The sequence below is a fragment of the Onychostoma macrolepis genome, chromosome 22 (genome assembly GCF_012432095.1).
Source record: "Onychostoma macrolepis isolate SWU-2019 chromosome 22, ASM1243209v1, whole genome shotgun sequence".
Classification (NCBI taxonomy): Eukaryota; Metazoa; Chordata; class Actinopteri; order Cypriniformes; family Cyprinidae; genus Onychostoma; species Onychostoma macrolepis.
In genome coordinates this window covers 10,550,708-10,577,462 of record NC_081176.1, presented here as the reverse complement: position 1 = coordinate 10,577,462, position 26,755 = coordinate 10,550,708, and the positions used below count along the sequence as shown (strand labels likewise).

The following is a 26,755-nucleotide window of genomic DNA, read 5'->3' as shown; positions in this document are numbered from 1 at the left end:
ACGGCACACTCACTGTGTGCTCATACTGTGCTCAATGTGAGGTCACTGCGCACTCACTGTGTGCTCATACTGTGGTCACTGTGAGGTCACCGCACGCTCACTGTGTGCTCATACTGTGCTCAATGTGAGGTCACTGCGCACTCACTGTGCGCTCATACTGTGGTCACTCTGTGCTCATACTGTGCTCAATGTGAGGTCACGGCACACTCACTGTGTGCTCATACTGTGCTCAATGTGAGGTCACTGCGCACTCACTGTGTGCTCATACTGTGGTCACTGTGAGGTCACCGCACGCTCACTGTGTGCTCATACTGTGCTCAATGTGAGGTCACTGCGCACTCACTGTGCACTCATACTGTGGTCACTGTGTGCTCATACTGTGCTCAATGAGGTCACTGCACTCACTGTGCTCATACTGTGGTCACTGCGCACTCACTGTGCGCTCACTGTGGTCACTGTGTGCTCATACTGTGCTCAATGTGAGGTCACTGCACACTCACTGTGTGCTCATACTGTGCTCAATGTGAGGTCACGCACACTCACTGTGCTCATACTGTGGTCACTGTGAGGTCACCGCACGCTCACTGTGTGCTCATACTGTGGTCACTGTGTGCTCATACTGTGCTCAATGTGCGGTCACTGCGCACTCACTGTGTGCTCATACTGTGGTCACTGTGAGGTCACCGCACGCTCACTGTGCGCTCATACTGTGGTCACTGTGTGCTCATACTGTGCTCAATGAGGTCACTGCACTCACTGTGTGCTCATACTGTGCTCAATGTGAGGTCACTGCACACTCACTGTGCTCATACTGTGCTCAATGTGAGGTCACTGCGCACTCACTGTGCACTCATACTGTGGTCACTGTGTGCTCACTGTGCTCAATGAGGTCACTGCACACTCACTGTGTGCTCATACTGTGGTCACTGCACTCACTGTGCTCATACTGTGGTCACTGTGTGCTCATACTGTGCTCAATGAGGTCACTGCACACTCACTGTGTGCTCATACTGTGCTCAATGTGAGGTCACTGCGCACTCACTGTGTGCTCACTGTGGTCACTGTGAGGTCACCGCACGCTCACTGTGCTCATACTGTGGTCACTGTGTGCTCATACTGTGCTCAATGTGAGGTCACTGCACACTCACTGTGTGCTCATACTGTGCTCAATGTGAGGTCACTGCGCACTCACTGTGTGCTCATACTGTGGTCACTGTGAGGTCACCGCACGCTCACTGTGCGCTCATACTGTGGTCACTGTGTGCTCATACTGTGCTCAATGTGAGGTCACTGCACACTCACTGTGTGCTCATACTGTGCTCAATGTGAGGTCACTGCGCACTCACTGTGCGCTCATACTGTGGTCACTGTGCTCATACTGTGCTCAATGTGAGGTCACGGCACACTCACTGTGTGCTCATACTGTGCTCAATGTGAGGTCACTGCGCACTCACTGTGTGCTCATACTGTGGTCACTGTGAGGTCACCGCACGCTCACTGTGTGCTCATACTGTGGTCACTGTGTGCTCATACTGTGCTCAATGTGAGGTCACGGCACACTCACTGTGTGCTCATACTGTGCTCAATGTGCGGTCACTGCGCACTCACTGTGTGCTCATACTGTGGTCACTGTGAGGTCACCGCACGCTCACTGTGCGCTCATACTGTGGTCACTGTGTGCTCATACTGTGCTCAATGTGAGGTCATTGCACACTCACTGTGTGCTCATACTGTGCTCAATGTGAGGTCACTGCACACTCACTGTGTGCTCATACTGTGCTCAATGTGAGGTCACGGCACACTCACTGTGTGCTCATACTGTGGTCACTGCGCTCTCACTGTGCGTTCATATTGTAAGCTCAACATGTGAGCTCATGTCATTGTGTTAAATTCAATCTGTTAGTTTAGTGTGAGTTAACTGTGATCTAAAAGTTATATCACAAACATGTAGAATTTCATTTTTTATTTCCTTCAAAGAATTTCTACAATTCAGTTTCAGTTGTTTATTTTGATTTATTTTCAGTTTGGTGTTGGTATTTGACACTAACATTTCAATTTGACAGATACATTCTGCTTATGGTGTTGTTTTGGTGACTCCTTTTCGATTCTTAACTTCTATTTGTCCCCTTGGAAAGACTTCACACATCCTGAAACACACAGTAACACAATATGTCATTGCAATCAATGCTAACAACCTAACAGGTAAAAATAATTAGTTAAAATATGAAACAAATCATGCATCCATGCTTCCACAAAACATGCTTGTATAGTTACTGAAATATGATCCTGAGTCAGTAATGTAGTCTAGTAATTATCTGATATGGGAAGTATAACAAATCATAAATACTGATATGCAACCTAAAGCCAGGAAACACTTACGAAAACACTTAGCTAAAACATTCTAACAAGACTGAACTGAACACAATTATGATTTTAAATGCTGACTGTAAACACTGACTGAACTTGCTCTGACAAGTTTGGGTGTGATCAGTTGTAAGTATCAAATTACATTCACAATCAGTCTAATAGTTGTAGTGTGTTCCTGGCTGAGCTGGCAAGATGGCTGGTTCACATGTACCTGGCTAATTTGCTAACCTGGGGTCAGGCCGCAGTGCATATTGGCATTATAATATCATATCAGCGAATGTGAATATCAAATAAAGAAACCACTCACCATTGCTCCAGAACAAAACGGCAATTCCACGGTCAAAAGACTCTGACACAAATGTAAATCACTGTAGTGATGTTCAATTCATGAACGAATTGTTCTTTAAGCCTGTTCATTCATAAGTAACTGAACTGAATCAAATTTTAGTTCCGGGCTGATGACGCAAGACGCACACCTGACGTTTGCTGACCCGTTCGTTGATTCGTTGAGTCGTTGATCCGTTGATAAATACAATTTTATTAAAACCTTCAAGTTCCTGTCGTCACCGATATCTGCGTGGGCAGCGCGCCAACATACAGCGCTGTGCGCTACGGGTGTCTCGAGTTCGAAGACCGATCCCCCTTTCCACTTCAGATCTAGTGTCCTATCATAAGAAAGGCAAAAACGCCTAAAATAAGTCTTGAACAAATACCCAGCAAAATGATTTATGTAAATGAATGTACTAGTTTGTGCAGATTAGGCTATATTTTAAGTTGTTACACGAAATCAAGGAGCTTAAGGAGTTTATCCCTCTATATACTTTAGACATGTAGAACATATCAGCGTTTCTGCATCAATGTATGTAATGTGTGCTGTAGGTGCGAAACTTTTAGGAATTTTTTCCAAGATGTAGACCCGGGGGCCAGTCGCGGATAGTTGGAACGCAGTGACAGCCAATGAAATTGAAGCATTTCAACAGCTAGCCAAAGAGCGGAAATGATGTCACAGCCAATCAGATTTTGTCATGCATTTATTTGGACCGGGGTTCGAATCCCACTCACGCAGGTCTAAACCATTACACAAACACAGCTTTGTGCTTTTATCAAACACAATTGTAAAATTTAACATTACAGCTGCAAAGTATTTTAAATTTGTGTATTATGAATAGATGATTAGTATTAAAAGAAATACAGTAAAATAATAGTATACATTACATGGTTATATCATATGAAAACATGAATTATATAATAACGGTTATATTAAACATGAATGGTCTCTATTAAATGGCTTTTGAAATGAAAATAAGAGGCATTTAAATTTGACTCAAACTAAGTAATATTCAAGTACTAAATGAAAATTGATTGAGAGATGGAATAATTTAAGTCACACTTAAGTTAAATAATCAATTAAGTGTTTCCAAAACCATATTTGTCCTATGAAAAAGAACACAGCACTGATGAAGCAATTTGTAATTTTCAGTTGTTTTTATTAAATGCTTTAAGCACTTTTTAAGATTAGTAAATACTGATCCAAAATAATAAAGTATAAAGAAAAATAGAATTCTGACAAAATATACATATTAGTCTCACACTGAACAATAAACAAATCAAAATATACAGTATATACATGAGTTAAATATTATTAAGGGGCAAAAGATCAAGAAATGTCATTTATTTTATTTTTTTCTGCCACCCATCTCAGACTCATTCAACTCTTTCCAGGTCATCTTTCTGCATGTCCTGAGGTTGGTAAATGTAAAATACTTCAGCAGGGCAATGAACATATTTCCTGCTACACCAGGAAAGCCTGTGTGTATGTGAGGACTGTTTGGACCCTGCTTCAGCTCCATTTTACAAAATCTGCACAAGCGACTAACGTGTTCAGTTTCAGGCCTTTTGTGTTTTGCTGTCCTTTCTCCTGCACCCGTTTCTTTGTGTCCTCAAGTTCACTCTTAAATAACTCTGGGGTGTGTTAGTTCTTAATCACTGTAAGCATTAAAAACCTTTGTGGAACAGTAGAAGTACCTGACAGGATCTTGCTGATTAAGGAAAAAGTGGATAGAGGAACCATCTTTGGCTGTCCACAAGCAAGACAAGTCTTCTCCTGCTCAGGTTGCTGCTGCGCTCCATAACACAATTGTCTCAATGGTCTCATGAGTTAGGAGTGTGGTCAGAGCAGGTGCTGGTGGTTTACATCCGCAGGCTTCATTATAACCACTGGCACACTGGTTGTTTTACTGCCCGCTTTCAAGACGTTTCTCTGGAGTTGTTTAATGAAGAACTGGTGTTCTGCAGTTTGGCCAGGTGCTTGACATACTGTGAAATGTGCAGTTTTGTGGTCGAATGGAGCATGCTGTTTGGATCAGTAGAGGAATTGTGGAGCACTGCTGCATGCTCCTGAGGATGTGCTTCTTCCCACAGTGTTTAAGCAAGTTGTCAATTGGCTCTGTGTTTGTGCTCCAGTACATACACCCTGCCACCAGTCTTCACAGGACCAGGGGGTCTCAGGTGAGGCCAGCAGAGGCAGAGGTGGTGTATATGTACTTCCTACACAGAGGGGAAAAATGAATTAATTTCTGCATTCTGATAATTCTGATAGAAGCTCCACATGAGAACAATGATATGAAAACAGCGAGGGCACGGGCAGTGTACCAGTGGTGTCTGCAACAAGTTGAATATTTAGTTTAATGTGTAAGAAAACAGAGTTTCTGCAGGTTTTATGAAGGTTAAGTTAAGACATTTTTAAGACCAAGTAAAGCAAATTTGAGGAACAAATGAGAAAAAACAAAAATATGTTTTGTAGAACGTAAATGTCTGGAGAGAAACATAATGAGTTGTATTAACTTCAGAGTTTGAAAGTACAATTTCCAACATATATTCATAATTTTTTTTAATTCATTTTACAAAAAACGCACTGAAACACTCTGCTCCAGATGCTAGAATGTGGAAATATCTTTTACTGCAGCTTCAGATCATGCTGCAAAAAAGTGCTGTTCTTCCTCAGTATTTTTGTCTTGTTTTTCAGTGCAAATGCCTAAAGATTCTTAAATAAAATACATTTAATGGAGAAACAAAATAACATAAAATACAAAGTCTTGTCTGAAGTGATTTAGTGATTAAAACAAGAACTAATATCTGCCATTTGGCAAAAAGTAACCTTAATTTAAAGAGAGGTTTTGATAGCTCATAGACTGATATTTGTTATTGTTTTAAGAATAAACTCATTTAATTTCATTACATTTTTCAAGACTTCATTAATATTTGCATCTGAAATAAACATATCTTAATTGAAAGATGCTTGATATTTGTATTGGAAGACAAGACAAAATACAGAGGAAGAGATTCATTCACTTTTTGCTTTGCATCCAACATTTTATGAATTTAAGACTTTCTGCTCTGATTTAAAACTTTAAGGCATTAATTTGTGCACGGTAAATTAAGACATTTTAAGACTTAAAAACCTGCAGAAACCCTATGTGCATGATGTAGTTGATGTGTCCAATATTTACCTGCATCTGACTGAGGATCTGCATGGGTACCAGGAGAAGATGACAGCAGTGTAGAAACAGTGGTCTCTACAAGAACATCACAATAGAAATATTACAAAAAAGCAATAATTCTATTACAGACACACACACACACACACACACGTGTCTGGTTTGCTGTCCTTGTGGGGACTCTCCATAGTCGTAATGGTTTTTCTACTGTAAAGACCGTATATTCTATTGTCCTACACCAACCCTACACCTAAACCTACCCCTTACAGGAAACTACAGGTGTTTTTAGATTTTCAAAAAACTTAATTCAGTGTGATTTATTAGCTTGTTTATTTATTTATTAGCCGTGACACGAGTCCCCATGAGTCTGTGTGTATTCAGGTTTAAGTCCCCACCTGAATAGAAAAACAGGTGTGCACACACACACACACACACTATAATACTTGTAATCAACAGATGACGTGTTAATGATGACAAACAATACACAGAACCGTAAATTACAGCCATGTTCATTCATAATTTGGCGTGCAAACAATCAACCTACGATAAGCTATGGTAAACAAAACAGGACAGGGTAAAGTTTGGAAACGAACAAAGTTTACTAATGTGATTTCAGCATTAACGGTAACAAAACGTAAACTGATGTCACATAAAGTATCTCACCTTTGACAGATGCGCTGAGAATGCGTTGAATTAAACAGTCGTCTTCTTCTGCGAATTCAAACTTCCGCGGTGCCGAAACACGGAAGAGCGCCACGAGCGCTAGCGGCCGAAAGTATATTGCATCCGTAGTGGTTTAGCACTACCATTGAGAATGAATGGGAAACGGTTTAGGGCCGTTTAGCTAAAGGGAGCAGCGGGAGTTTGCCTAAGACGACCATCAGCCATCAGATTCAGTGGCGAAGATGGTAAACCGTGTGTCAAGCTCCTTTTGACACAATCGACCGGGGTTCGAATCTGCCTTATGGCGAACTTTTTCTCCCTTTTCAAATTTCAAATCACATCAGAAAAGCATTTTTTTAATATATAAAAATGAAGGAAATAATCAAAAAGTTGAAAAGAAAGTATCGGGTAGGGTTAGGGTAGGTGTAGGAAGGCTTTGTCCCAATAAGGTGGCATCCATTGAAAATGTAAAATAAAATTTAAAAATCACACTCAATAAGTTATTGCATACTGATTTATAATGTATTACAATGCTGAGTGCAGATAATTGCCACTATTTGCAATAAGTAATTAGCAGAATACCCTGCTATTTTAACATAGAATAAATAGAATATAAAGCTATTTGCACTGTGTAAATAGCATATCACTAAAAATACTGCTATTTTCACTTAGTGTCGATAGCCCCAACCCCACCCACATACATGGTGAGGATCATAGTATGAGGATCACATGAACTCACAATGAGCTCACGCTACTCACATAGTGAGGATCACAGTATGACGATCACGTGAACTCACAATGAGCTCACATACTACTCACATGGTGAGGATCACAGTATGACGATCACATGAACTCACAATGAGCTCACATACTACTCACATAGTGAGGATCACAGTATGACGATCACGTGAACTCACAATGAGCTCACATACTACTCACATGGTGAGGATCACAGTATGACGATCACATGAACTCACAATGAGCTCACATACTACTCACATGGTGAGGATCACAGTATGAGGATCACATGAACTCACAATGAGCTCACATACTACTCACATGGTGAGGATCACAGTATGAGGATCACATGAACTCACAATGAGCTCACATACTACTCACATGGTGAGGATCACAGTATGACGATCACATGAACTCACAATGAGCTCACATACTACTCACATGGTGAGGATCACAGTATGAGGACCATATGAACTCACAATGAGCTCACGCTTTACTCACATGGTGAGGATCACAGTATGAGGATCACATGAACTCACGCTTTACTCACATGGTGAGGATCACAGTATGACGATCACATGAACTCACAATGAGCTCACATACTACTCACATGGTGAGGATCACAGTATGAGGATCACATGAACTCACAATGAGCTCACATACTACTCACATGGTGAGGATCACAGTATGAGGATCACATGAACTCACAATGAGCTCACATACTACTCACATGGTGAGGATCACAGCATGAGGATCACATGAACTCACAATGAGCTCACATACTACTCACATGGTGAGGATCACAGTATGACGATCACATGAACTCACAATGAGCTCACATACTACTCACATGGTGAGGATCACAGTATGAGGATCACATGAACTCACAATGAGCTCACATACTACTCACATGGTGAGGATCACAGTATGAGGATCACATGAACTCACAATGAGCTCACATACTACTCACATGGTGAGGATCACAGTATGACGATCACATGAACTCACAATGAGCTCACATACTACTCACATGGTGAGGATCACAGCATGAGGATCACATGAACTCACAATGAGCTCACGCTTTACTCACATGGTGAGGATCACAGTATGAGGATCACATGAACTCACGCTTACTCACATGGTGAGGATCACAGCATGAGGATCACATGAACTCACAATGAGCTCACATACTACTCACATGGTGAGGATCACAGTATGAGGATCACATGAACTCACAATGAGCTCACTACTCACATGGTGAGGATCACAGTATGAGGATCACATGAACTCACAATGAGCTCACATACTACTCACATGGTGAGGATCACAGCATGAGGATCACATGAACTCACAATGAGCTCACTACTCACATGGTGAGGATCACAGTATGACGATCACATGAACTCACAATGAGCTCACATACTACTCACACGGTGAGGATCACAGTATGAGGACCACATGAACTCACAATGAGCTCACGCTGTACTCACATGGTGAGGATCATAGTATGAGGATCACATGAACTCACGCTTACTCACATGGTGAGGATCACAGTATGAGGACCATATGAACTCACAATGAGCTCACGCTACTCACATGGTGAGGATCACAGCATGAGGATCACATGAACTCACGCTTACTCACATGGTGAGGATCATAGTATGAGGATCACATGAACTCACAATGAGCTCACGTTTTACTCACATGGTGAGGATCACAGTATGAGGACCACATGAACTCACAATGAGCTCACATACTACTCACATGGTGAGGATCACAGTATGAGATCACATGAACTCACAATGAGCTCACATACTACTCACATGGTGAGGATCACAGTATGAGGATCACATGAACTCACAATGAGCTCACATACTACTCACATGGTGAGGATCACAGTATGAGGATCACATGAACTCACAATGAGCTCACATACTACTCACATGGTGAGGATCACAGTATGACGATCACATGAACTCACAATGAGCTCACATACTACTCACACGGTGAGGATCACAGTATGAGGATCACATGAACTCACAATGAGCTCACGCTTTACTCACATGGTGAGGATCACAGTATGAGGATCACATGAACTCACGCTTTACTCACATGGTGAGGATCACAGTATGACGATCACATGAACTCACAATGAGCTCACATACTCACATGGTGAGGATCACAGTATGAGGATCACATGAACTCACAATGAGCTCACATACTACTCACATGGTGAGGATCACAGTATGAGGATCACATGAACTCACAATGAGCTCACATACTACTCACATGGTGAGGATCACAGTATGAGGATCACATGAACTCACAATGAGCTCACATACTACTCACATGGTGAGGATCACAGTATGAGGATCACATGAACTCACAATGAGCTCACATACTACTCATGGTGAGGATCACAGTATGAGGATCACATGAACTCACAATGAGCTCACATACTACTCACATGGTGAGGATCACAGTATGAGGATCACATGAACTCACAATGAGCTCACATACTACTCACATGGTGAGGATCACAGTATGACGATCACATGAACTCACAATGAGCTCACATACTACTCACATGGTGAGGATCACAGTATGAGGACCATATGAACTCACAATGAGCTCACGCTACTCACATGGTGAGGATCACAGTATGAGGATCACATGGTGAGGATCACAGTATGAGGATCACATGAACTCACAATGAGCTCACATACTACTCACATGGTGAGGATCACAGTATGAGGATCACATGAACTCACAATGAGCTCACATACTACTCACATAGTGAGGATCACATGAACTCACAATGAGCTCATACTACTCACATGGTGAGGATCACAGTATGATCACATGAACTCACAATGAGCTCACATACTACTCACATGGTGAGGATCACAGTATGAGGATCACATGAACTCACAATGAGCTCACGCTACTCACATGGTGAGGATCACAGTATGCGATCACATGAACTCACAATGAGCTCACATACTACTCACATGGTGAGGATCACAGTATGAGGACCATATGAACTCACAATGAGCTCACGCCACATGGTGAGGATCACAGTATGAGGATCACATGAACTCACGCCACATGGTGAGGATCACAGTATGACGATCACATGAACTCACAATGAGCTCACGTTTTACTCACATGGTGAGGATCACAGTATGAGGACCATATGAACTCACAATGAGCTCACTACTCACATGGTGAGGATCACAGTATGAGGATCACATGAACTCACAATGAGCTCACGCTTTACTCACATGGTGAGGATCACAGTATGAGGATCACATGAACTCACAATGAGCTCACATACTACTCACACGGTGAGATCACAGTATGTGATCACATGAACTCACAATGAGCTCACATACTACTCACACGGTGAGGATCACAGTATGAGGATCACATGAACTCACAATGACCTCACGCTTTACTCACATAGTGAGGATCACAGCATGAGGATCACATGAACTCACAATGAGCTCACATACTCACACGGTGAGGATCACAGTATGAGGATTGTGTGATGTCACTGTGATCATCGCGTGATCTCACGTGTTGACTGGGATGAGCGCTCAGACTTACCTGAGATTTGCCCCGCAAACATTTCAGCAGTGAATTATAGGCCCCTGTGTCCCGTATTTCTGTCGACTGAACCAGCCATGCCATAATGAATGTATCAGTCTTTTGCATGCCAAAGTCAATTTCTGCTTATAAACATTCCCAGTCAACACGTGAGATCATTGTGAGTTCACGTGATCGTCATACTGTGATCCTCACTATGTGAGTAAAGCGTGAGGTCATTGTGAGTTCATGTGATCCTCATACTGTGATCCTCACCGTGTGAGTAATATGTGAGCTCATTGTGAGTTCATGTGATCGTCATACTGTGATCCTCACCGTGAGTAGTATGTGAGCTCATTGTGAGTTCATGTGATCACATACTGTGATCCTCACCATGTGAGTAAAGCGTGAGCTCATTGTGAGTTCATGTGATCCTCATACTGTGATCCTCACCATGTGAGTAAAGCGTGAGCTCATTGTGAGTTCATGTGGTCCTCATACTGTGATCCTCACCATGTGAGTAAAACGTGAGCTCATTGTGAGTTCATGTGATCGTCATACTGTGATCCTCACCGTGAGTAAAGCGTGAGCTCATTGTGAGTTCATGTGATCCTCATACTGTGATCCTCACCATGTGAGTAGTATGTGAGCTCATTGTGAGTTCATGTGATCACATACTGTGATCCTCACCATGTGAGTAGTATGTGAGCTCATTGTGAGTTCATGTGATCCTCATACTGTGATCCTCACCATGTGAGTAGTATGTGAGCTCATTGTGAGTTCATGTGATCCTCATACTGTGATCCTCACCATGTGAGTAGTATGTGAGCTCATTGTGAGTTCATGTGATCCTCATACTGTGATCCTCACCATGTGAGTAGTATGTGAGCTCATTGTGAGTTCATGTGATCACATACTGTGATCCTCACCATGTGAGTAAAGCGTGAGTTCATGTGATCCTCATACTGTGATCCTCACCATGTGAGTAAAGCGTGAGCTCATTGTGAGTTCATGTGGTCCTCATACTGTGATCCTCACCATGTGAGTAGTATGTGAGCTCATTGTGAGTTCATGTGATCACATACTGTGATCCTCACCATGTGAGTAGTATGTGAGCTCATTGTGAGTTCATGTGATCCTCATACTGTGATCCTCACCATGTGAGTAGTATGTGAGCTCATTGTGAGTTCATGTGATCCTCATACTGTGATCCTCACCATGTGAGTAGTATGTGAGCTCATTGTGAGTTCATGTGATCGTCATACTGTGATCCTCACCATGTGAGTAGTATGTGAGCTCATTGTGAGTTCACGTGATCGTCATACTGTGATCCTCACTATGTGAGTAGTATGTGAGCTCATTGTGAGTTCATGTGATCACATACTGTGATCCTCACCATGTGAGTAGTATGTGAGCTCATTGTGAGTTCACGTGATCGTCATACTGTGATCCTCACTATGTGAGTAAAGCGTGAGCTCATTGTGAGTTCATGTGATCCTCATACTATGATCCTCACCATGTATGTGGGTGGGGTTGGGGGCTATCGACACTAAGTGAAAATAGCAGTATTTTTTAGTGATATGCTATTTACACAGTGCAAATAGCTTTATATTCTATTTATTCTATGTTAAAATAGCAGGGTATTCTGCTAATTACTTATTGCAAATAGTGGCAATTATCTGCACTCAGCATTGTAATACATTATAAATCAGTATGCAATAACTTATTGAGTGTGATTTTTAAATTTTATTTTACATTTTTCAATGGATGCCACCTTATTGGGACAAAGCCTTCCCTACACCTACCCTAACCCTACCCGATACTTTCTTTTCAACTTTTTGATTATTTCCTTCATTTTTATATATTAAAAAAAAAAATGCTTTTCTGATGTGATTTGAAATTTGAAAAGGGAGAAAAAAGTTCGCCATAAGGCAGATTCGAACCCCGGTCGATTGTGTCAAAAGGAGCTTGACACACGGTTTACCATCTTCGCCACTGAATCTGATGGCTGATGGTCGTCTTTGGCAAACTCCGCTGCTCCCTTTAGCTAAACGGCCCTAAACCGTTTCCCATTCATTCTCAATGGTAGTGCTAAACCACTACGGATGCAATATACTTTCGGCCGCTAGCGCTCTCGTGGCGCTCTTCCGTGTTTCGGCACCGCGGGAAGTTTGAATTCGCAGAAGAAGACGACTGTTTAATTCAACGCATTCTCAGCGCATCTGTCAAAGGTGAGATACTTTATGTGACATCAGTTTACGTTTTGTTACCGTTAATGCTGAAATCACATTAGTAAACTTTGTTCGTTTCAAACTTTACCCTGTCCTGTTTTGTTTACCATAGCTTATCGTAGGTTGATTGTTTGCACGCCAAATTATGAATGAACATGGCTGTAATTTACGGTTCTGTGTATTGTTTGTCATCATTAACACGTCATCTGTTGATTACAAGTATTATAGTGTGTGTGTGTGTGTACACCTGTTTTTCTATTCAGGTGGGGACTTAAACCTGAATACACACAGACTCATGGGGACTCGTGTCACGGCTAATAAATAAATAAACAAGCTAATAAATCACACTGAATTAAGTTTTTGAAAATCTAAAACACCTGTAGTTTCCTGTAAGGGGTAGGTTTAGGTGTAGGGTTGGTGTAGGACAATAGAATATACGGTCTTTACAGTAGAAAACCATTACGACTATGGAGAGTCCCCACAAGGACAGCAAACCAGACACGTGTGTGTGTGTGTGTGTGTCTGTAATAGAATTATTGCTTTTTTGTAATATTTCTATTGTGATGTTCTTGTAGAGACCACTGTTTCTACACTGCTGTCATCTTCTCCTGGTACCCATGCAGATCCTCAGTCAGATGCAGGTAAATATTGGACACATCAACTACATCATGCACATAGGGTTTCTGCAGGTTTTTAAGTCTTAAAATGTCTTAATTTACCCGTACACAAATTAATGCCTTAAAGTTTTAAATCAGAGCAGAAAGTCTTAAATTCATAAAATGTTGGATGCAAAGCAAAAAGTGAATGAATCTCTTCCTCTGTATTTTGTCTTGTCTTCCAATACAAATATCAAGCATCTTTCAATTAAGATATGTTTATTTCAGATGCAAATATTAATGAAGTCTTGAAAAATGTAATGAAATTAAATGAGTTTATTCTTAAAACAATAACAAATATCAGTCTATGAGCTATCAAAACCTCTCTTTAAATTAAGGTTACTTTTTGCCAAATGGCAGATATTAGTTCTTGTTTTAATCACTAAATCACTTCAGACAAGACTTTGTATTTTATGTTATTTTGTTTCTCCATTAAATGTATTTTATTTAAGAATCTTTAGGCATTTGCACTGAAAACAAGACAAAAATACTGAGGAAGAACAGCACTTTTTGCAGCATGATCTGAAGCTGCAGTAAAAGATATTTCCACATTCTAGCATCTGGAGCAGAGTGTTTCAGTGCGTTTTTGTAAAATGAATTAAAAAATTATGAATATATGTTGAAATTGTACTTTCAAACTCTGAAGTTAATACAACTCATTATGTTTCTCTCCAGACATTTACGTTCTACAAAACATATTTTTGTTTTTCTCATTTGTTCCTCAAATTTGCTTTACTTGGTCTTAAAATGTCTTAACTTAACCTTCATAAAACCTGCAGAAACTCTGTTTTCTTACACATTAAACTAAATATTCAACTTGTTGCAGACACCACTGGTACACTGCCCGTGCCCTCGCTGTTTTCATATCATTGTTCTCATGTGGAGCTTCTATCAGAATTATCAGAATGCAGAAATTAATTCATTTTTCCCTCTGTGTAGGAAGTACATATACACCACCTCTGCCTCTGCTGGCCTCACCTGAGACCCCCTGGTCCTGTGAAGACTGGTGGCAGGGTGTATGTACTGGAGCACAAACACAGAGCCAATTGACAACTTGCTTAAACACTGTGGGAAGAAGCACATCCTCAGGAGCATGCAGCAGTGCTCCACAATTCCTCTACTGATCCAAACAGCATGCTCCATTCGACCACAAAACTGCACATTTCACAGTATGTCAAGCACCTGGCCAAACTGCAGAACACCAGTTCTTCATTAAACAACTCCAGAGAAACGTCTTGAAAGCGGGCAGTAAAACAACCAGTGTGCCAGTGGTTATAATGAAGCCTGCGGATGTAAAACCACCAGCACCTGCTCTGACCACACTCCTAACTCATGAGACCATTGAGACAATTGTGTTATGGAGCGGCAGCAGCAACCTGAGCAGGAGAAGACTTGTCTTGCTTGTGGACAGCCAAAGATGGTTCCTCTATCCACTTTTTCCTTAATCAGCAAGATCCTGTCAGGTACTTCTACTGTTCCACAAAGGTTTTTAATGCTTACAGTGATTAAGAACTAACACACCCCAGAGTTATTTAAGAGTGAACTTGAGGACACAAAGAAACGGGTGCAGGAGAAAGGACAGCAAAAACACAAAAGGCCTGAAACTGAACACGTTAGTCGCCAGCAGATTTTGTAAAATGGAGCTGAAGCAGGGTCCAAACAGTCCTCACATACACACAGGCTTTCCTGGTGTAGCAGGAAATATGTTCATTGCCCTGCTGAAGTATTTTACATTTACCAACCTCAGGACATGCAGAAAGATGACCTGGAAAGAGTTGAATGAGTCTGAGATGGGTGGCAGAAAAAAATAAAATAAATGACATTTCTTGATCTTTTGCCCCTTAATAATATTTAACTCATGTATATACTGTATATTTTGATTTGTTTATTGTTCAGTGTGAGACTAATATGTATATTTTGTCAGAATTCTATTTTTCTTTATACTTTATTATTTTGGATCAGTATTTACTAATCTTAAAAAGTGCTTAAAGCATTTAATAAAAACAACTGAAAATTACAAATTGCTTCATCAGTGCTGTGTTCTTTTTCATAGGACAAATATGGTTTTGGAAACACTTAATTGATTATTTAACTTAAGTGTGACTTAAATTATTCCATCTCTCAATCAATTTTCATTTAGTACTTGAATATTACTTAGTTTGAGTCAAATTTAAATGCCTCTTATTTTCATTTCAAAAGCCATTTAATAGAGACCATTCATGTTTAATATAACCATTATTATATAATTCATGTTTTCATATGATATAACCATGTAATGTATACTATTATTTTACTGTATTTCTTTTAATACTAATCATCTATTCATAATACACAAATTTAAAATACTTTGCAGCTGTAATGTTAAATTTTACAATTGTGTTTGATAAAAAGCACAAAGCTGTGTTTGTGTAATGGTTTAGACCTGCGTGAGTGGGATTCAACCCGGTCCAAATAAATGCATGACAAAATCTGATTGGCTGTGACATCATTTCCGCTCTTTGGCTAGCTGTTGAAATGCTTCAATTTCATTGGCTGTCACTGCGTTCCAACTATCCGCGACTGGCCCCCGGGTCTACATCTTGGAAAAAATTCCTAAAAGTTTCGCACCTACAGCACACATTACATACATTGATGCAGAAACGCTGATATGTTCTACATGTCTAAAGTATATAGAGGGATAAACTCCTTAAGCTCCTTGATTTCGTGTAACAACTTAAAATATAGCCTAATCTGCACAAACTAGTACATTCATTTACATAAATCATTTTGCTGGGTATTTGTTCAAGACTTATTTTAGGCGTTTTTGCCTTTCTTATGATAGGACACTAGATCTGAAGTGGAAAGGGGGATCGGTCTTCGAACTCGAGACACCCGTAGCGCACAGCGCTGTATGTTGGCGCGCTGCCCACGCAGATATCGGTGACGACAGGAACTTGAAGGTTTTAATAAAATTGTATTTATCAACGGATCAACGACTCAACGAACGGGTCAGCAAACGTCAGGTGTGCGTCTTGCGTCATCAGCCCGAACTAAAATTTGATTCAGTTCAGTTACTTATGAATGAACAGGCTTAAAGAACAATTCGTTCATGAATTGAACATCACTACAGTGATTTACATTTGTGTCAGAGTCTTTTGACCGTGGAATTGCCGTTTTGTTCTGGAGCAATGGTGAGTGGTTTCTTTATTTGATATTCACATTCGCTGATATGATATTATAATGCCAATATGCACTGCGGCCTGACCCCAGGTTAGCAAATTAGCCAGGTACATGTGAACCAGCCATCTTGCCAGCTCAGCCAGGAACACACTACAACTATTAGACTGATTGTGAATGTAATTTGATACTTACAACTGATCACACCCAAACTTGTCAGAGCAAGTTCAGTCAGTGTTTACAGTCAGCATTTAAAATCATAATTGTGTTCAGTTCAGTCTTGTTAGAATGTTTTAGCTAAGTGTTTTCGTAAGTGTTTCCTGGCTTTAGGTTGCATATCAGTATTTATGATTTGTTATACTTCCCATATCAGATCATTACTAGACTACATTACTAACTCAGGATCATATTTCAGTAACTATACAAGCATGTTTTGTGGAAGCATGGATGCATGATTTGTTTCATATTTTAACTAATTATTTTTACCTGTTAGGTTGTTAGCAACTGATTGCAATGACATATTGTGTTACTGTGTGTTTCAGGATGTGTGAAGTCTTTCCAAGGGGACAAAGAAATAGAAGTTAAGAATCGAAAAGGAGTCACCAAAACAACACCAGAAGCAGAATGTATCTGTCAAATTGAAATGTTTGTGTCAAATACCAACACCAAACTGAAAATGAATAAAAATAAACAACTGAAACTGAATTGTAGAAATTCTTTCTGCGCAGTGACCTCACATTGAGCACAGTATGAGCACACAGTGAGTGTGCCGTGACCTCACATTGAGCACAGTATGAGCACACAGTGACCACAGTATGAGCACACAGTGAGTGTGCCGTGACCTCACATTGAGCACAGTATGAGCACACAGTGAGCGTGCGGTGACCTCACAGTGACCACAGTATGAGCACACAGTGAGTGTGCCGTGACCTCACATTGAGCACAGTATGAGCACACAGTGACCACAGTATGAGCGCACAGTGAGTGCACAGTGACCTCACATTGAGCACAGTATGAGCACACAGTGAGCGTGCGGTGACCTCACAGTGACCACAGTATGAGCACACAGTGAGTGTGCCGTGACCTCACATTGAGCACAGTATGAGCACACAGTGACCACAGTATGAGCACACAGTGAGTGCACAGTGACCTCACATTGAGCACAGTATGAGCGCACAGTGAGTGTGCAGTGACCTCACATTGAGCACAGTATGAGCACACAGTGACCACAGTATGAGCACACAGTGAGTGCACAGTGACCTCACATTGAGCACAGTATGAGCGCACAGTGAGTGCGCAGTGACCTCACATTGAGCACAGTATGAGCACACAGTGACCACAGTATGAGCACACAGTGAGCGTGCGGTGACCTCACAGTGACCACAGTATGAGCACACAGTGAGTGCACAGTGACCTCACATTGAGCACAGTATGAGCACACAGTGAGTGTGCAGTGACCTCACATTGAGCACAGTATGAGCACACAGTGACCACAGTATGAGCGCACAGTGAGCGTGCGGTGACCTCACATTGAGCACAGTATGAGCACACAGTGAGTGCAGTGACCTCACATTGAGCACAGTATGAGCACACAGTGACCACAGTATGAGCACACAGTGAGTGCGCAGTGACCTCACATTGAGCACAGTATGAGCACACAGTGAGTGTGCCGTGACCTCACATTGAGCACAGTATGAGCACACAGTGACCACAGTATGAGCGCACAGTGAGTGCGCAGTGACCTCACATTGAGCACAGTATGAGCACACAGTGAGTGTGCAGTGACCTCACATTGAGCACAGTATGAGCACACAGTGACCACAGTATGAGCGCACAGTGAGTGCACAGTGACCTCACATTGAGCACAGTATGAGCGCACAGTGAGTGTGCCGTGACCTCACATTGGCAATTTCTAATATATATAGGGCAGCGGGCCAGTCCGTCCCTGACCTCAACTATGATAATGATAACAGTATTGGATGAAAAATTCTTCCTCGTGCCTCCTACAAGAGACTAAAGAGCAGAGGTGGGTAGAGTACCCAAAAACTGTACTAAAAGTAAAAGTAAAAGTACTTGAAGAAATATTTACTCAAGTAAAAGTAAAAGTAATAGTCTGAATAGTTACTTGAGTAAGAGTAAAAAAGTATCGGATAAAAAAAACTACTCAAGTATTTAGTAACTACTTGGATCATATATTGAATATAGTCTATTTTTATTTAGATATATAGATATTTAGATAAAACTTATATATACATACATATATACATACACACACACACACACACACACACACACACTGTCGTTCAAAATACTTGTAATGTTTTTTAATGTAATTTATTTCAGTGATGCAAATCATTTTTATCAGCCTGATTTATTATCAATGCTGTTCTTTTTTAGCTTTCTATTCATAAAATAATCCTGAACAAAATGTCACAGGTTCCAAAAAATATTACGCAGCAAAACTGTTCCCTGTTGAAAAAAACAGCATATGCTGGTAAGGTATGTTTTGAAGCATGGTATACTGGTTTGAGCTGGTTGAAGCTGGTCATGTGCTGGTCCTAAACTGGTCCGACCAGCTAAACACCAGCTTAAACCAGCATCCCAGCTTCAAAACATACCTAACCAGCATATGCTGTTTCTTTCAATAACACTGGTAATAAATCAATATATTTGAATGATTTCTGAAGGATCATGTGACTCTGAAAACTGGAGTAACAGCTGATAAAAATTCTGATTTGCATCGCTAAATTAAATTAAATTAATGTAGCCTTTATTTCTGCAAGCGTAAAAATATTGTGAAAATATCAATATTATTTGTGTCTAGGCAAGGCATTCCTCCTTTATTTCATACTCTGTGACAGCTTATTTAATGAATAAATTATGCAATGTATCTAATGTGTAAGGTACAACAAACTGGACAGGGACCTGAACAAATCATACAAACTGATTCACGAACCGATTCACTGGTCTGCGAACTGGTTTGATCAAGCCTTCAAACAGAATCGACTCAAAAGAATGAATCATTCGCGAACGGGCATCGCTCATTGCCCAGAAAAAAAGTAGACGGCGCGCTTGGAATAAATTGAAGGATTTTTAACTTGTATTGCATTAAGATAAAGTAACGAGAGGAGCGTCGCCCACAGTAACGATGTAAAAGTACCGTTTTTTCACTAAAATGTTCTTGAGTAAGAGTAAAAGTACCCATTTTTAAATATACTCTAAAAGTATTAGTTACCCAAAAATTTTTCTGAAGTAAATGTAACGAAGTAAATGTAACTCGTTACTGCCCACCTCTGCTAAAGAGTAGGTTATGTATCTCGTGGTGCACGTTGCCTGTTTTAGGGTTAAACTGCAAAACTTGAGTTTTTCTCATTAACAACCTCCTATTTGAAAATTCATTAGGAAGAGCACGGTGAGCAAAAATTTCAGAAGATTGTATTATTATTTCTGTTTTTATTGTTATCAAAGAGTGATAAAAAAGTAAGGGAAGAGGATTGTAAGGGACATTTTATTATTATAGGTACTATTTGCTTTACTAAATAGTGTTCTTTTAAACTGTCTAAATGCTTCATCAGTATGAGTGAGTTATTTTGATTTGCTAAAAGACTAACAGGAAATGCATGTTTGTGTGTGGGTGTGTAGCTGAGGGTGAGGGAAAAAAAGTGTTATTTTACAGCTCCTAAATGCTCATTTCTAAGAAATGATTTGCAATAAATACTTAGAAATGCAACCAGGGGACATAGTTAGATACATAGTTAGATACCTTAAATGGACAAATATGTTGAAAATGTGTTATGATTGGATAAAACAGAAGCATCGGATTTGATTAGGGTATAAATGCTGAGTCAACGTATTTCTCTTGGTCGCAGCCATGACTGTAACGGCTGTATGACAGTACAGAAAAATAAATCTTCAAAAGACTTGAAGACTTTCATACCTTCATTGAAGTAGAAATTTGCCACAACACACTTCAGTCTCTAACTTCATATCAGAAAGAGATGAATATTCCAGGAATAATACTGCTCCGTCAGAATTTTCTCATCATTCTTGTCTTCTTTGGGATTGTATTGAGTGGGTATGTAATTACTCTTTAGAAATATTAGATGGTTTGCCTTTGTGTTTGGGTTGTGAATTGATGTTATAATAATGCAGTATTATTTCTCAAGTTGGTAGCATTGCCACTGCTAGACATGTGTCCAGGAGGAGTACATGAAGTATTAAACATAGTATTGCCACTCTATTCTGCTTATGCTTAATGCAAAAATCTTTATGAACTAACCTTGAGAAGCAAATGATACATTTCTGAAACTGCATTTTATGACCCCTTTAAAAAATTTTCATTTTTATTCTATTCTCAAGATGTATCATATTAAGGGTGGTTAGGAAAAGTCTTGGTTGATTTTCAACCCTACAGTATAAAGCAATTCATTACTCTGCGTTGTCTGTGTATACATGTATACATGAAAACTATAAGAAATAAAACTCTAAACTATGAGAAGAAGAGTAAACAGTTACGCATTTACAGAGATCTCTCCTCATAAAGTTATGCGTCTTTCTTTGCAGGCTGATTTACCTGAACAATATACAGTGCAGGTGAGTCTAGTGGAGTTAGAAAAACATGGTGCAGATGTAGTGTGTGTTGTTCTCTTGATTTGAGAAGATTGCATTATTGAATTATTTTACGTTTTATTCTTTTAAGCTGCAATCAGCAGATAACAGAACAAGTCATCATCAAGTGAGTAATGCTGTGCATACACATACATCACTCTTCAACACACAAAAAAACAAAAACAAATGCACACATATGCTAGTATTTATGTGCATGCTCATATTCATCAACACACACACACACAACATAATCAAATTTAAATTAGTAAGAGTTTGACTCTGTTATTATCAGGTCAAAATGGAAGCAAAAGACCTTTGGATTGCGCTCATCGTCAGGGTGTGTAAAATTTCATCTTCTTAAAAGTGACATTATTTTTAAGTGGCTCTAGAGTTAATGAGGACTACTGCTCAAGAGAAAAACATTGTTGGTTCATGGTTGTTTTTGTGGTTGTGTGAGAGTTAAATGATGATGTCTTCAGTTCATAGATGGAAATAAAAAACTGGGAAATCCATGTATTAAATGTGTGTTAACTTTATGAACAAATAAAATGTCTGTAGTTCTTTCTGCTTATTCATTTTTATTATAGGTTGTTCTACAACCAGCCGAGTGTTTTGGTACTAGGGTGAGTATTATGTTTTTAGTATCAACCTGTTATAGCCCGTTTCCACTCATGATTGGAATGATTGCAGCTCTGTATGTGGGCCATTCTTCAATTGGGGTGACAAATGAGAGGCAGAATTTGTAAAAATGCTTGTTTGTTTGTTTGTTTTTTTCTAATAAAATGTATTGCTATGCATTTAAAATTAGTTTAATATGCTATATCCTTTAAAACGAAAGCTTAAGAACATTTTGATTTTTAAACAATTTAAATCAAACACCAATGACACAGCCACTTATGTCTGTCATTCTGAAGTAACACCTCAGACTTTATATTTCAAGTTACTACAGGCTCCGTGGTGTTACCAGAAAAGACAGTAACTCCACAAACAAATCAGCATAAATCCAGACTTTTCTAAAACGGAGGCTGCCATCATGATGATTTCAAGATCAGGGGACATTTTGGAAATATTAATAAGTTTGTATTTATCAAAATTTTGATTAAAATATGTCAGATCTGCAAGTTATCAACATAAAACCGCAGACACTAATAAAGTGCGACACATGAAATTGTCAGAAATGTAGCTAACTTAAAATTTTAGCTAAGAAGAAAATTAATGAGAAAGAATGTACTTTATTGGTATTTAAAGTTAATTTCAAGTGTTATAAAGTAGAGGGACACACTTGCCACCACAAATGAAAAATGACCCATGCGTGTTTTTAATGAAGTCGGACAGATGTTGCTCCTGTGACACCATGGTCAGCTCCAATAATTTGGGAGGGAACCTTTGACTCCACACTGATCGACTCTATCTACAAACATCAAAATCTGACCATAGCAACCACTGTTTTTGCTTTGGGAAAGTAAGTCTTCATGATACCTCTCATCTTGTATTAATAATTTTCATTTGTTTCCCCTCCTTTGTTTTTCCTTTTTTTTTTAATGGAAATAGTAATGATTAAATGATGAATTAACCATAATATATCTCCCTGTATTTGTTTTCTCTGTTTGTTAGATATACACGTTTTGTCAAAGATTTTCTGGAGTCAGCAGAGAAGTATTATTTTGTTGGATTTCGAGTGCATTACTACTTGTTCACAGATAAACCAGAATCAGTTCCTGAAGTGAAGATGGGTGAAAACCGTAGTTTGACAGTTCGAAGGTCCCGAGTTTGAACCGATGGCAGGACATCAGTATGAACAGGATGGAAAAACTGGAAAAACTAATAGAGGATGAACTGTCCAGTGAGGCCGACTATATTTTTGTCTTGACATAGATACAAAGTTCTATGGCCGTTGGGGTGCGGAGTCTTTAGGTCGTCTGGTAGGCGTGATACATCCTTGGTTCTTTGATGCTCCAAGGATCGATTCACATATGAACGTAGACCAGTGTCTCAAGCATACATTCCAGCTGAGGAAGGTGATTATTATTATGCTGGTGCTGCATTTGGTGGCTCATTGAAGGATGTACATCATCTCACCAAAACCTGCAGGGAGAACCTGAACATTGATGCTGCAAGATCCATTGAGGCGGTATGGCAAGAGGAGTCTCACTTGAACAAGTATTTCCTTTTGAACAAACCTAGTAAACTGCTCTCTCCTGAATATATGTGGAGGGACATCAATGAAGGTGCAGCCCAAATAAAAATAATTCGCTTCACTAATGTACCTAAAAACTATGCTGAAGTTCGTCCAAACCCGTAGCAACTGTTGCCAGTATTCAGCTACACTGACATGGTGTGTTCTCACAGGCCTCCCATAAGACATTGTTAATCTGTTAACAAGTAATACTGACAACAGGGAAGTCGACATCTGCCACCAAGAAAATGAATAATCACAGACATCTACAGATCTTCATGAGCACAATGTGGAGTCCGGGGAGTGAATTTCGAGAGGGGACGGCGTTTCATTTCCAACTGGTTAGGTTTATTTGGAAATTAAAGTGATTTCTATATTATATCCATTCAAAAGACTACGAAAGCGATCCCAGTAAATGTAGCGCTGTGTTTATGGTTCGCTGCACAATGCGGTCTTTTGCTTAATATCTGCAGACTGCAGCCAATAGAAATGCTTCTCTATCGCTGCGCGTGCTGCTCCTCACAGCACAGACCGTGAAGGCAGACTGCAGTTGTTGTCATTCATTGTAACAAACAAAGTGTAGAGACGATGTAAATAATATATTAAGTGTGCTGTGTAGAGAGCTTTTTACATTAAAATGGAAGTTTGTGAGATAGCGATGAACGGAGGGTAACAGCTTTTTAATGATTATAGAGAGTTTGCAAATGTGAAATTGAATTTATACAACAGTTTATACATTTTTGATTTTATACAAAAGTTAATATTAAGTGACTTGCATTTTAGGAACACTGTCTATTTTGCTCTATTTCGTCAACAAAAATATAGTTAAAAAACAAAGTCACAGCTGCCTCTGCGCAAGTCTTTGACACAGCGCTGTTTCGTTTATGAATGAATCTTTGCTTTTGAACAAATCTAGTGAGTCAATGATTCAATGACCCGTTCATGAAGAGAGTCACTTGCTTCGTTCCTAAACGAATCAGCCGTTTGAACGAATCGATTGAATGAATGATTCAGTGATAAAGACAGTGCCTTGATGCCACCTACTGGCAGTTTCTGTTTCATTTTTAAAGTATAAATTGAGTCATTTATTTCATTGAAATTTCTATATTTAAAACATTAATCTCATAACATTGTTATTATGAGATGCATTAATGCCACCTCTGAGTCTTGTCAAAAATTTCTTAAATTCTGTAAATATTGTTTAATGCCACATTTGTGCTCTTCTGTGCCATGCAAAGATGAATTGTTGATGCTGATTTCATTTGACTGGAAACTTATTCTTCCTGATTTTTATTGTTATATCTTATTATTTTAATTGAATTTATTGTGTAGTTAATTTTTTTTGATAAAAGTTTATATATCTAAATGTTTTGGCACAAAAGATGACATACATTTAATAAGGTTAGAAAATGACATTACAAAGGTTTTAAAAAAACAAAAATAAAAACTTCAAGGAGTCAAATAACAATAGGAAGGTTAACTTCTGGGTCATTCCTGGGATTCGGTAATATTTCAGTCTTACTTGTGTTCCTTTCTTGTAAAAAAATATATATATATATATAAAAAAAAAAAAGCAAAATATTTGATTAAAAAAAACAGACTGTAAAGTTATGTCTCTCAGTCTGAACTCAACCCCGTCACACTAACCATTCTTCACCCATAATTTAGTCTCCACTCATATGTGACTTCATTCAGGTCTCTTTAATAGTGCTGCAGAAAATGGTTAGTGGTATCATACTTTTTATTCATATTTTTGAGGCATGTCATGGTCAGGGAGGGTACTGTCAAGCTTAACAACTCTACCCCGTCATATAAAATTAAGATGGAAAATTATTACTTTTACAACATTTTATTTTCATTCATAAGTATATACAATGTGTTTTATTTTATTGCTGCCATATATGGTCTACTCTCCTATGCTACATGAGCAGCAGTGGCCACAACCCCGTCACACTCAACCCCATCACAAATATATGTATTTCTGACTGTTACAGGGTTGTAAACTTGTGACAGGTTTGAGTTATTTGCTTCATTTATTAATAATTTTAATGAAAAAATATAAAATAGTTAAAATAGTTATGGTTTCAGTAAATATACTGTATATACTCCAAAATCATGACAACTCATATTTTAGTTTTAAATAGAATTTTTGACATATGTCCACTTAAACGTGGACAAGCATCATACATCAGAAACTGTGCCTACATTTGCAGCAGAAAACAGTGTTGGCCATGCAGAGAGAAACAAAACCAAAAATGTAAATTTAAGGCAATGTATCCCTTCAAATGTGTTACAGTCTTCAACCCCATCACACCTTGTCACATTAATATTTTTAGAAAAATATAGGGAAGACAATTAAGAACAAAAGTATTTCTTGCTGATTACCATCTGACATGTTAAGGGCTAAAACAATACAATTGTGGTTTTAGTTAAAATTTTAAATTAAAAATATTTTTTTACAAAAATAAAGAGACTGTTGTCACGGATCCGCCCACAACCACACCTACACCAACCATCAACACCCGTTCACAATCACCCGAATACTGATTACCATCTGACTCCAATCACCAAACACCCTACATAAAGTCACTCACCACAATCCTTCGTTGGTTGGTCTCAAGGTCGTAAGCTTATCATCTTCCCTCACTTACCTCTTGGATTCCTGGACTCCTCCGTGCCGTAAGCCTTGCACTCAGACCTGTTTGAAAAACGAAGAATGTCTTTAAGTTGGACTCACCTCTTATGTTGGAAAACGATCACAGCACTGTTACTACTTGGTTCTGTTATCCTTCGGAATCTGTTTAAGTTTGTAAAGAGAGAATTAAAGAAAAGTAATTCGACTCACCTGTGTCTGTCTCTCAGTCCAACCCTGACAGAAGACCAACCCCAAAGAGAAATATTGAGACGTGGCAAATCTGAGATGGAAGGTCAAAATCTCCCAACGCCGGATCCATTCGCCGAGCTAGTTCACGCTCTCCGTGAATCCCTGAAACCACCTCCAGCCCAGCCATCTCCATCTGGGTGCCCCATGGCTAAACCTACCTCTACTCAGGCGAGGCGGCCACCTGTCGCGGC

At 39.5% G+C, this 26,755-nt stretch overlaps 2 long non-coding RNA genes and 1 pseudogene across 2 annotated transcripts; 2 read left to right on the top strand and 1 right to left on the bottom strand.

Moving 5' to 3' along the window:
• Positions 1–4,571: 4,571 nt before the first annotated feature.
• On the bottom strand, positions 4,572–6,569 carry LOC131531122 (uncharacterized). Its single transcript, XR_009268572.1, has 3 exons — positions 6,528–6,569; positions 5,877–5,942; positions 4,572–4,914 (listed from the first exon to the last, which is right to left on the bottom strand). It is a non-coding gene; the product is annotated as an uncharacterized LOC131531122 (long non-coding RNA).
• Positions 6,570–12,929: 6,360 nt separating this feature from the next.
• LOC131531131 (uncharacterized) lies at positions 12,930–15,339 on the top strand. The gene is made up of 3 exons (XR_009268575.1): positions 12,930–13,084; positions 13,660–13,725; positions 14,680–15,339. It is a non-coding gene; the product is annotated as an uncharacterized LOC131531131 (long non-coding RNA).
• A 5,438-nt stretch (positions 15,340–20,777) lies between these two features.
• Positions 20,778–24,883, top strand: LOC131530684 (globoside alpha-1,3-N-acetylgalactosaminyltransferase 1-like; annotated as a pseudogene).
• The last annotated feature ends 1,872 nt before the right edge of the window (positions 24,884–26,755 follow it).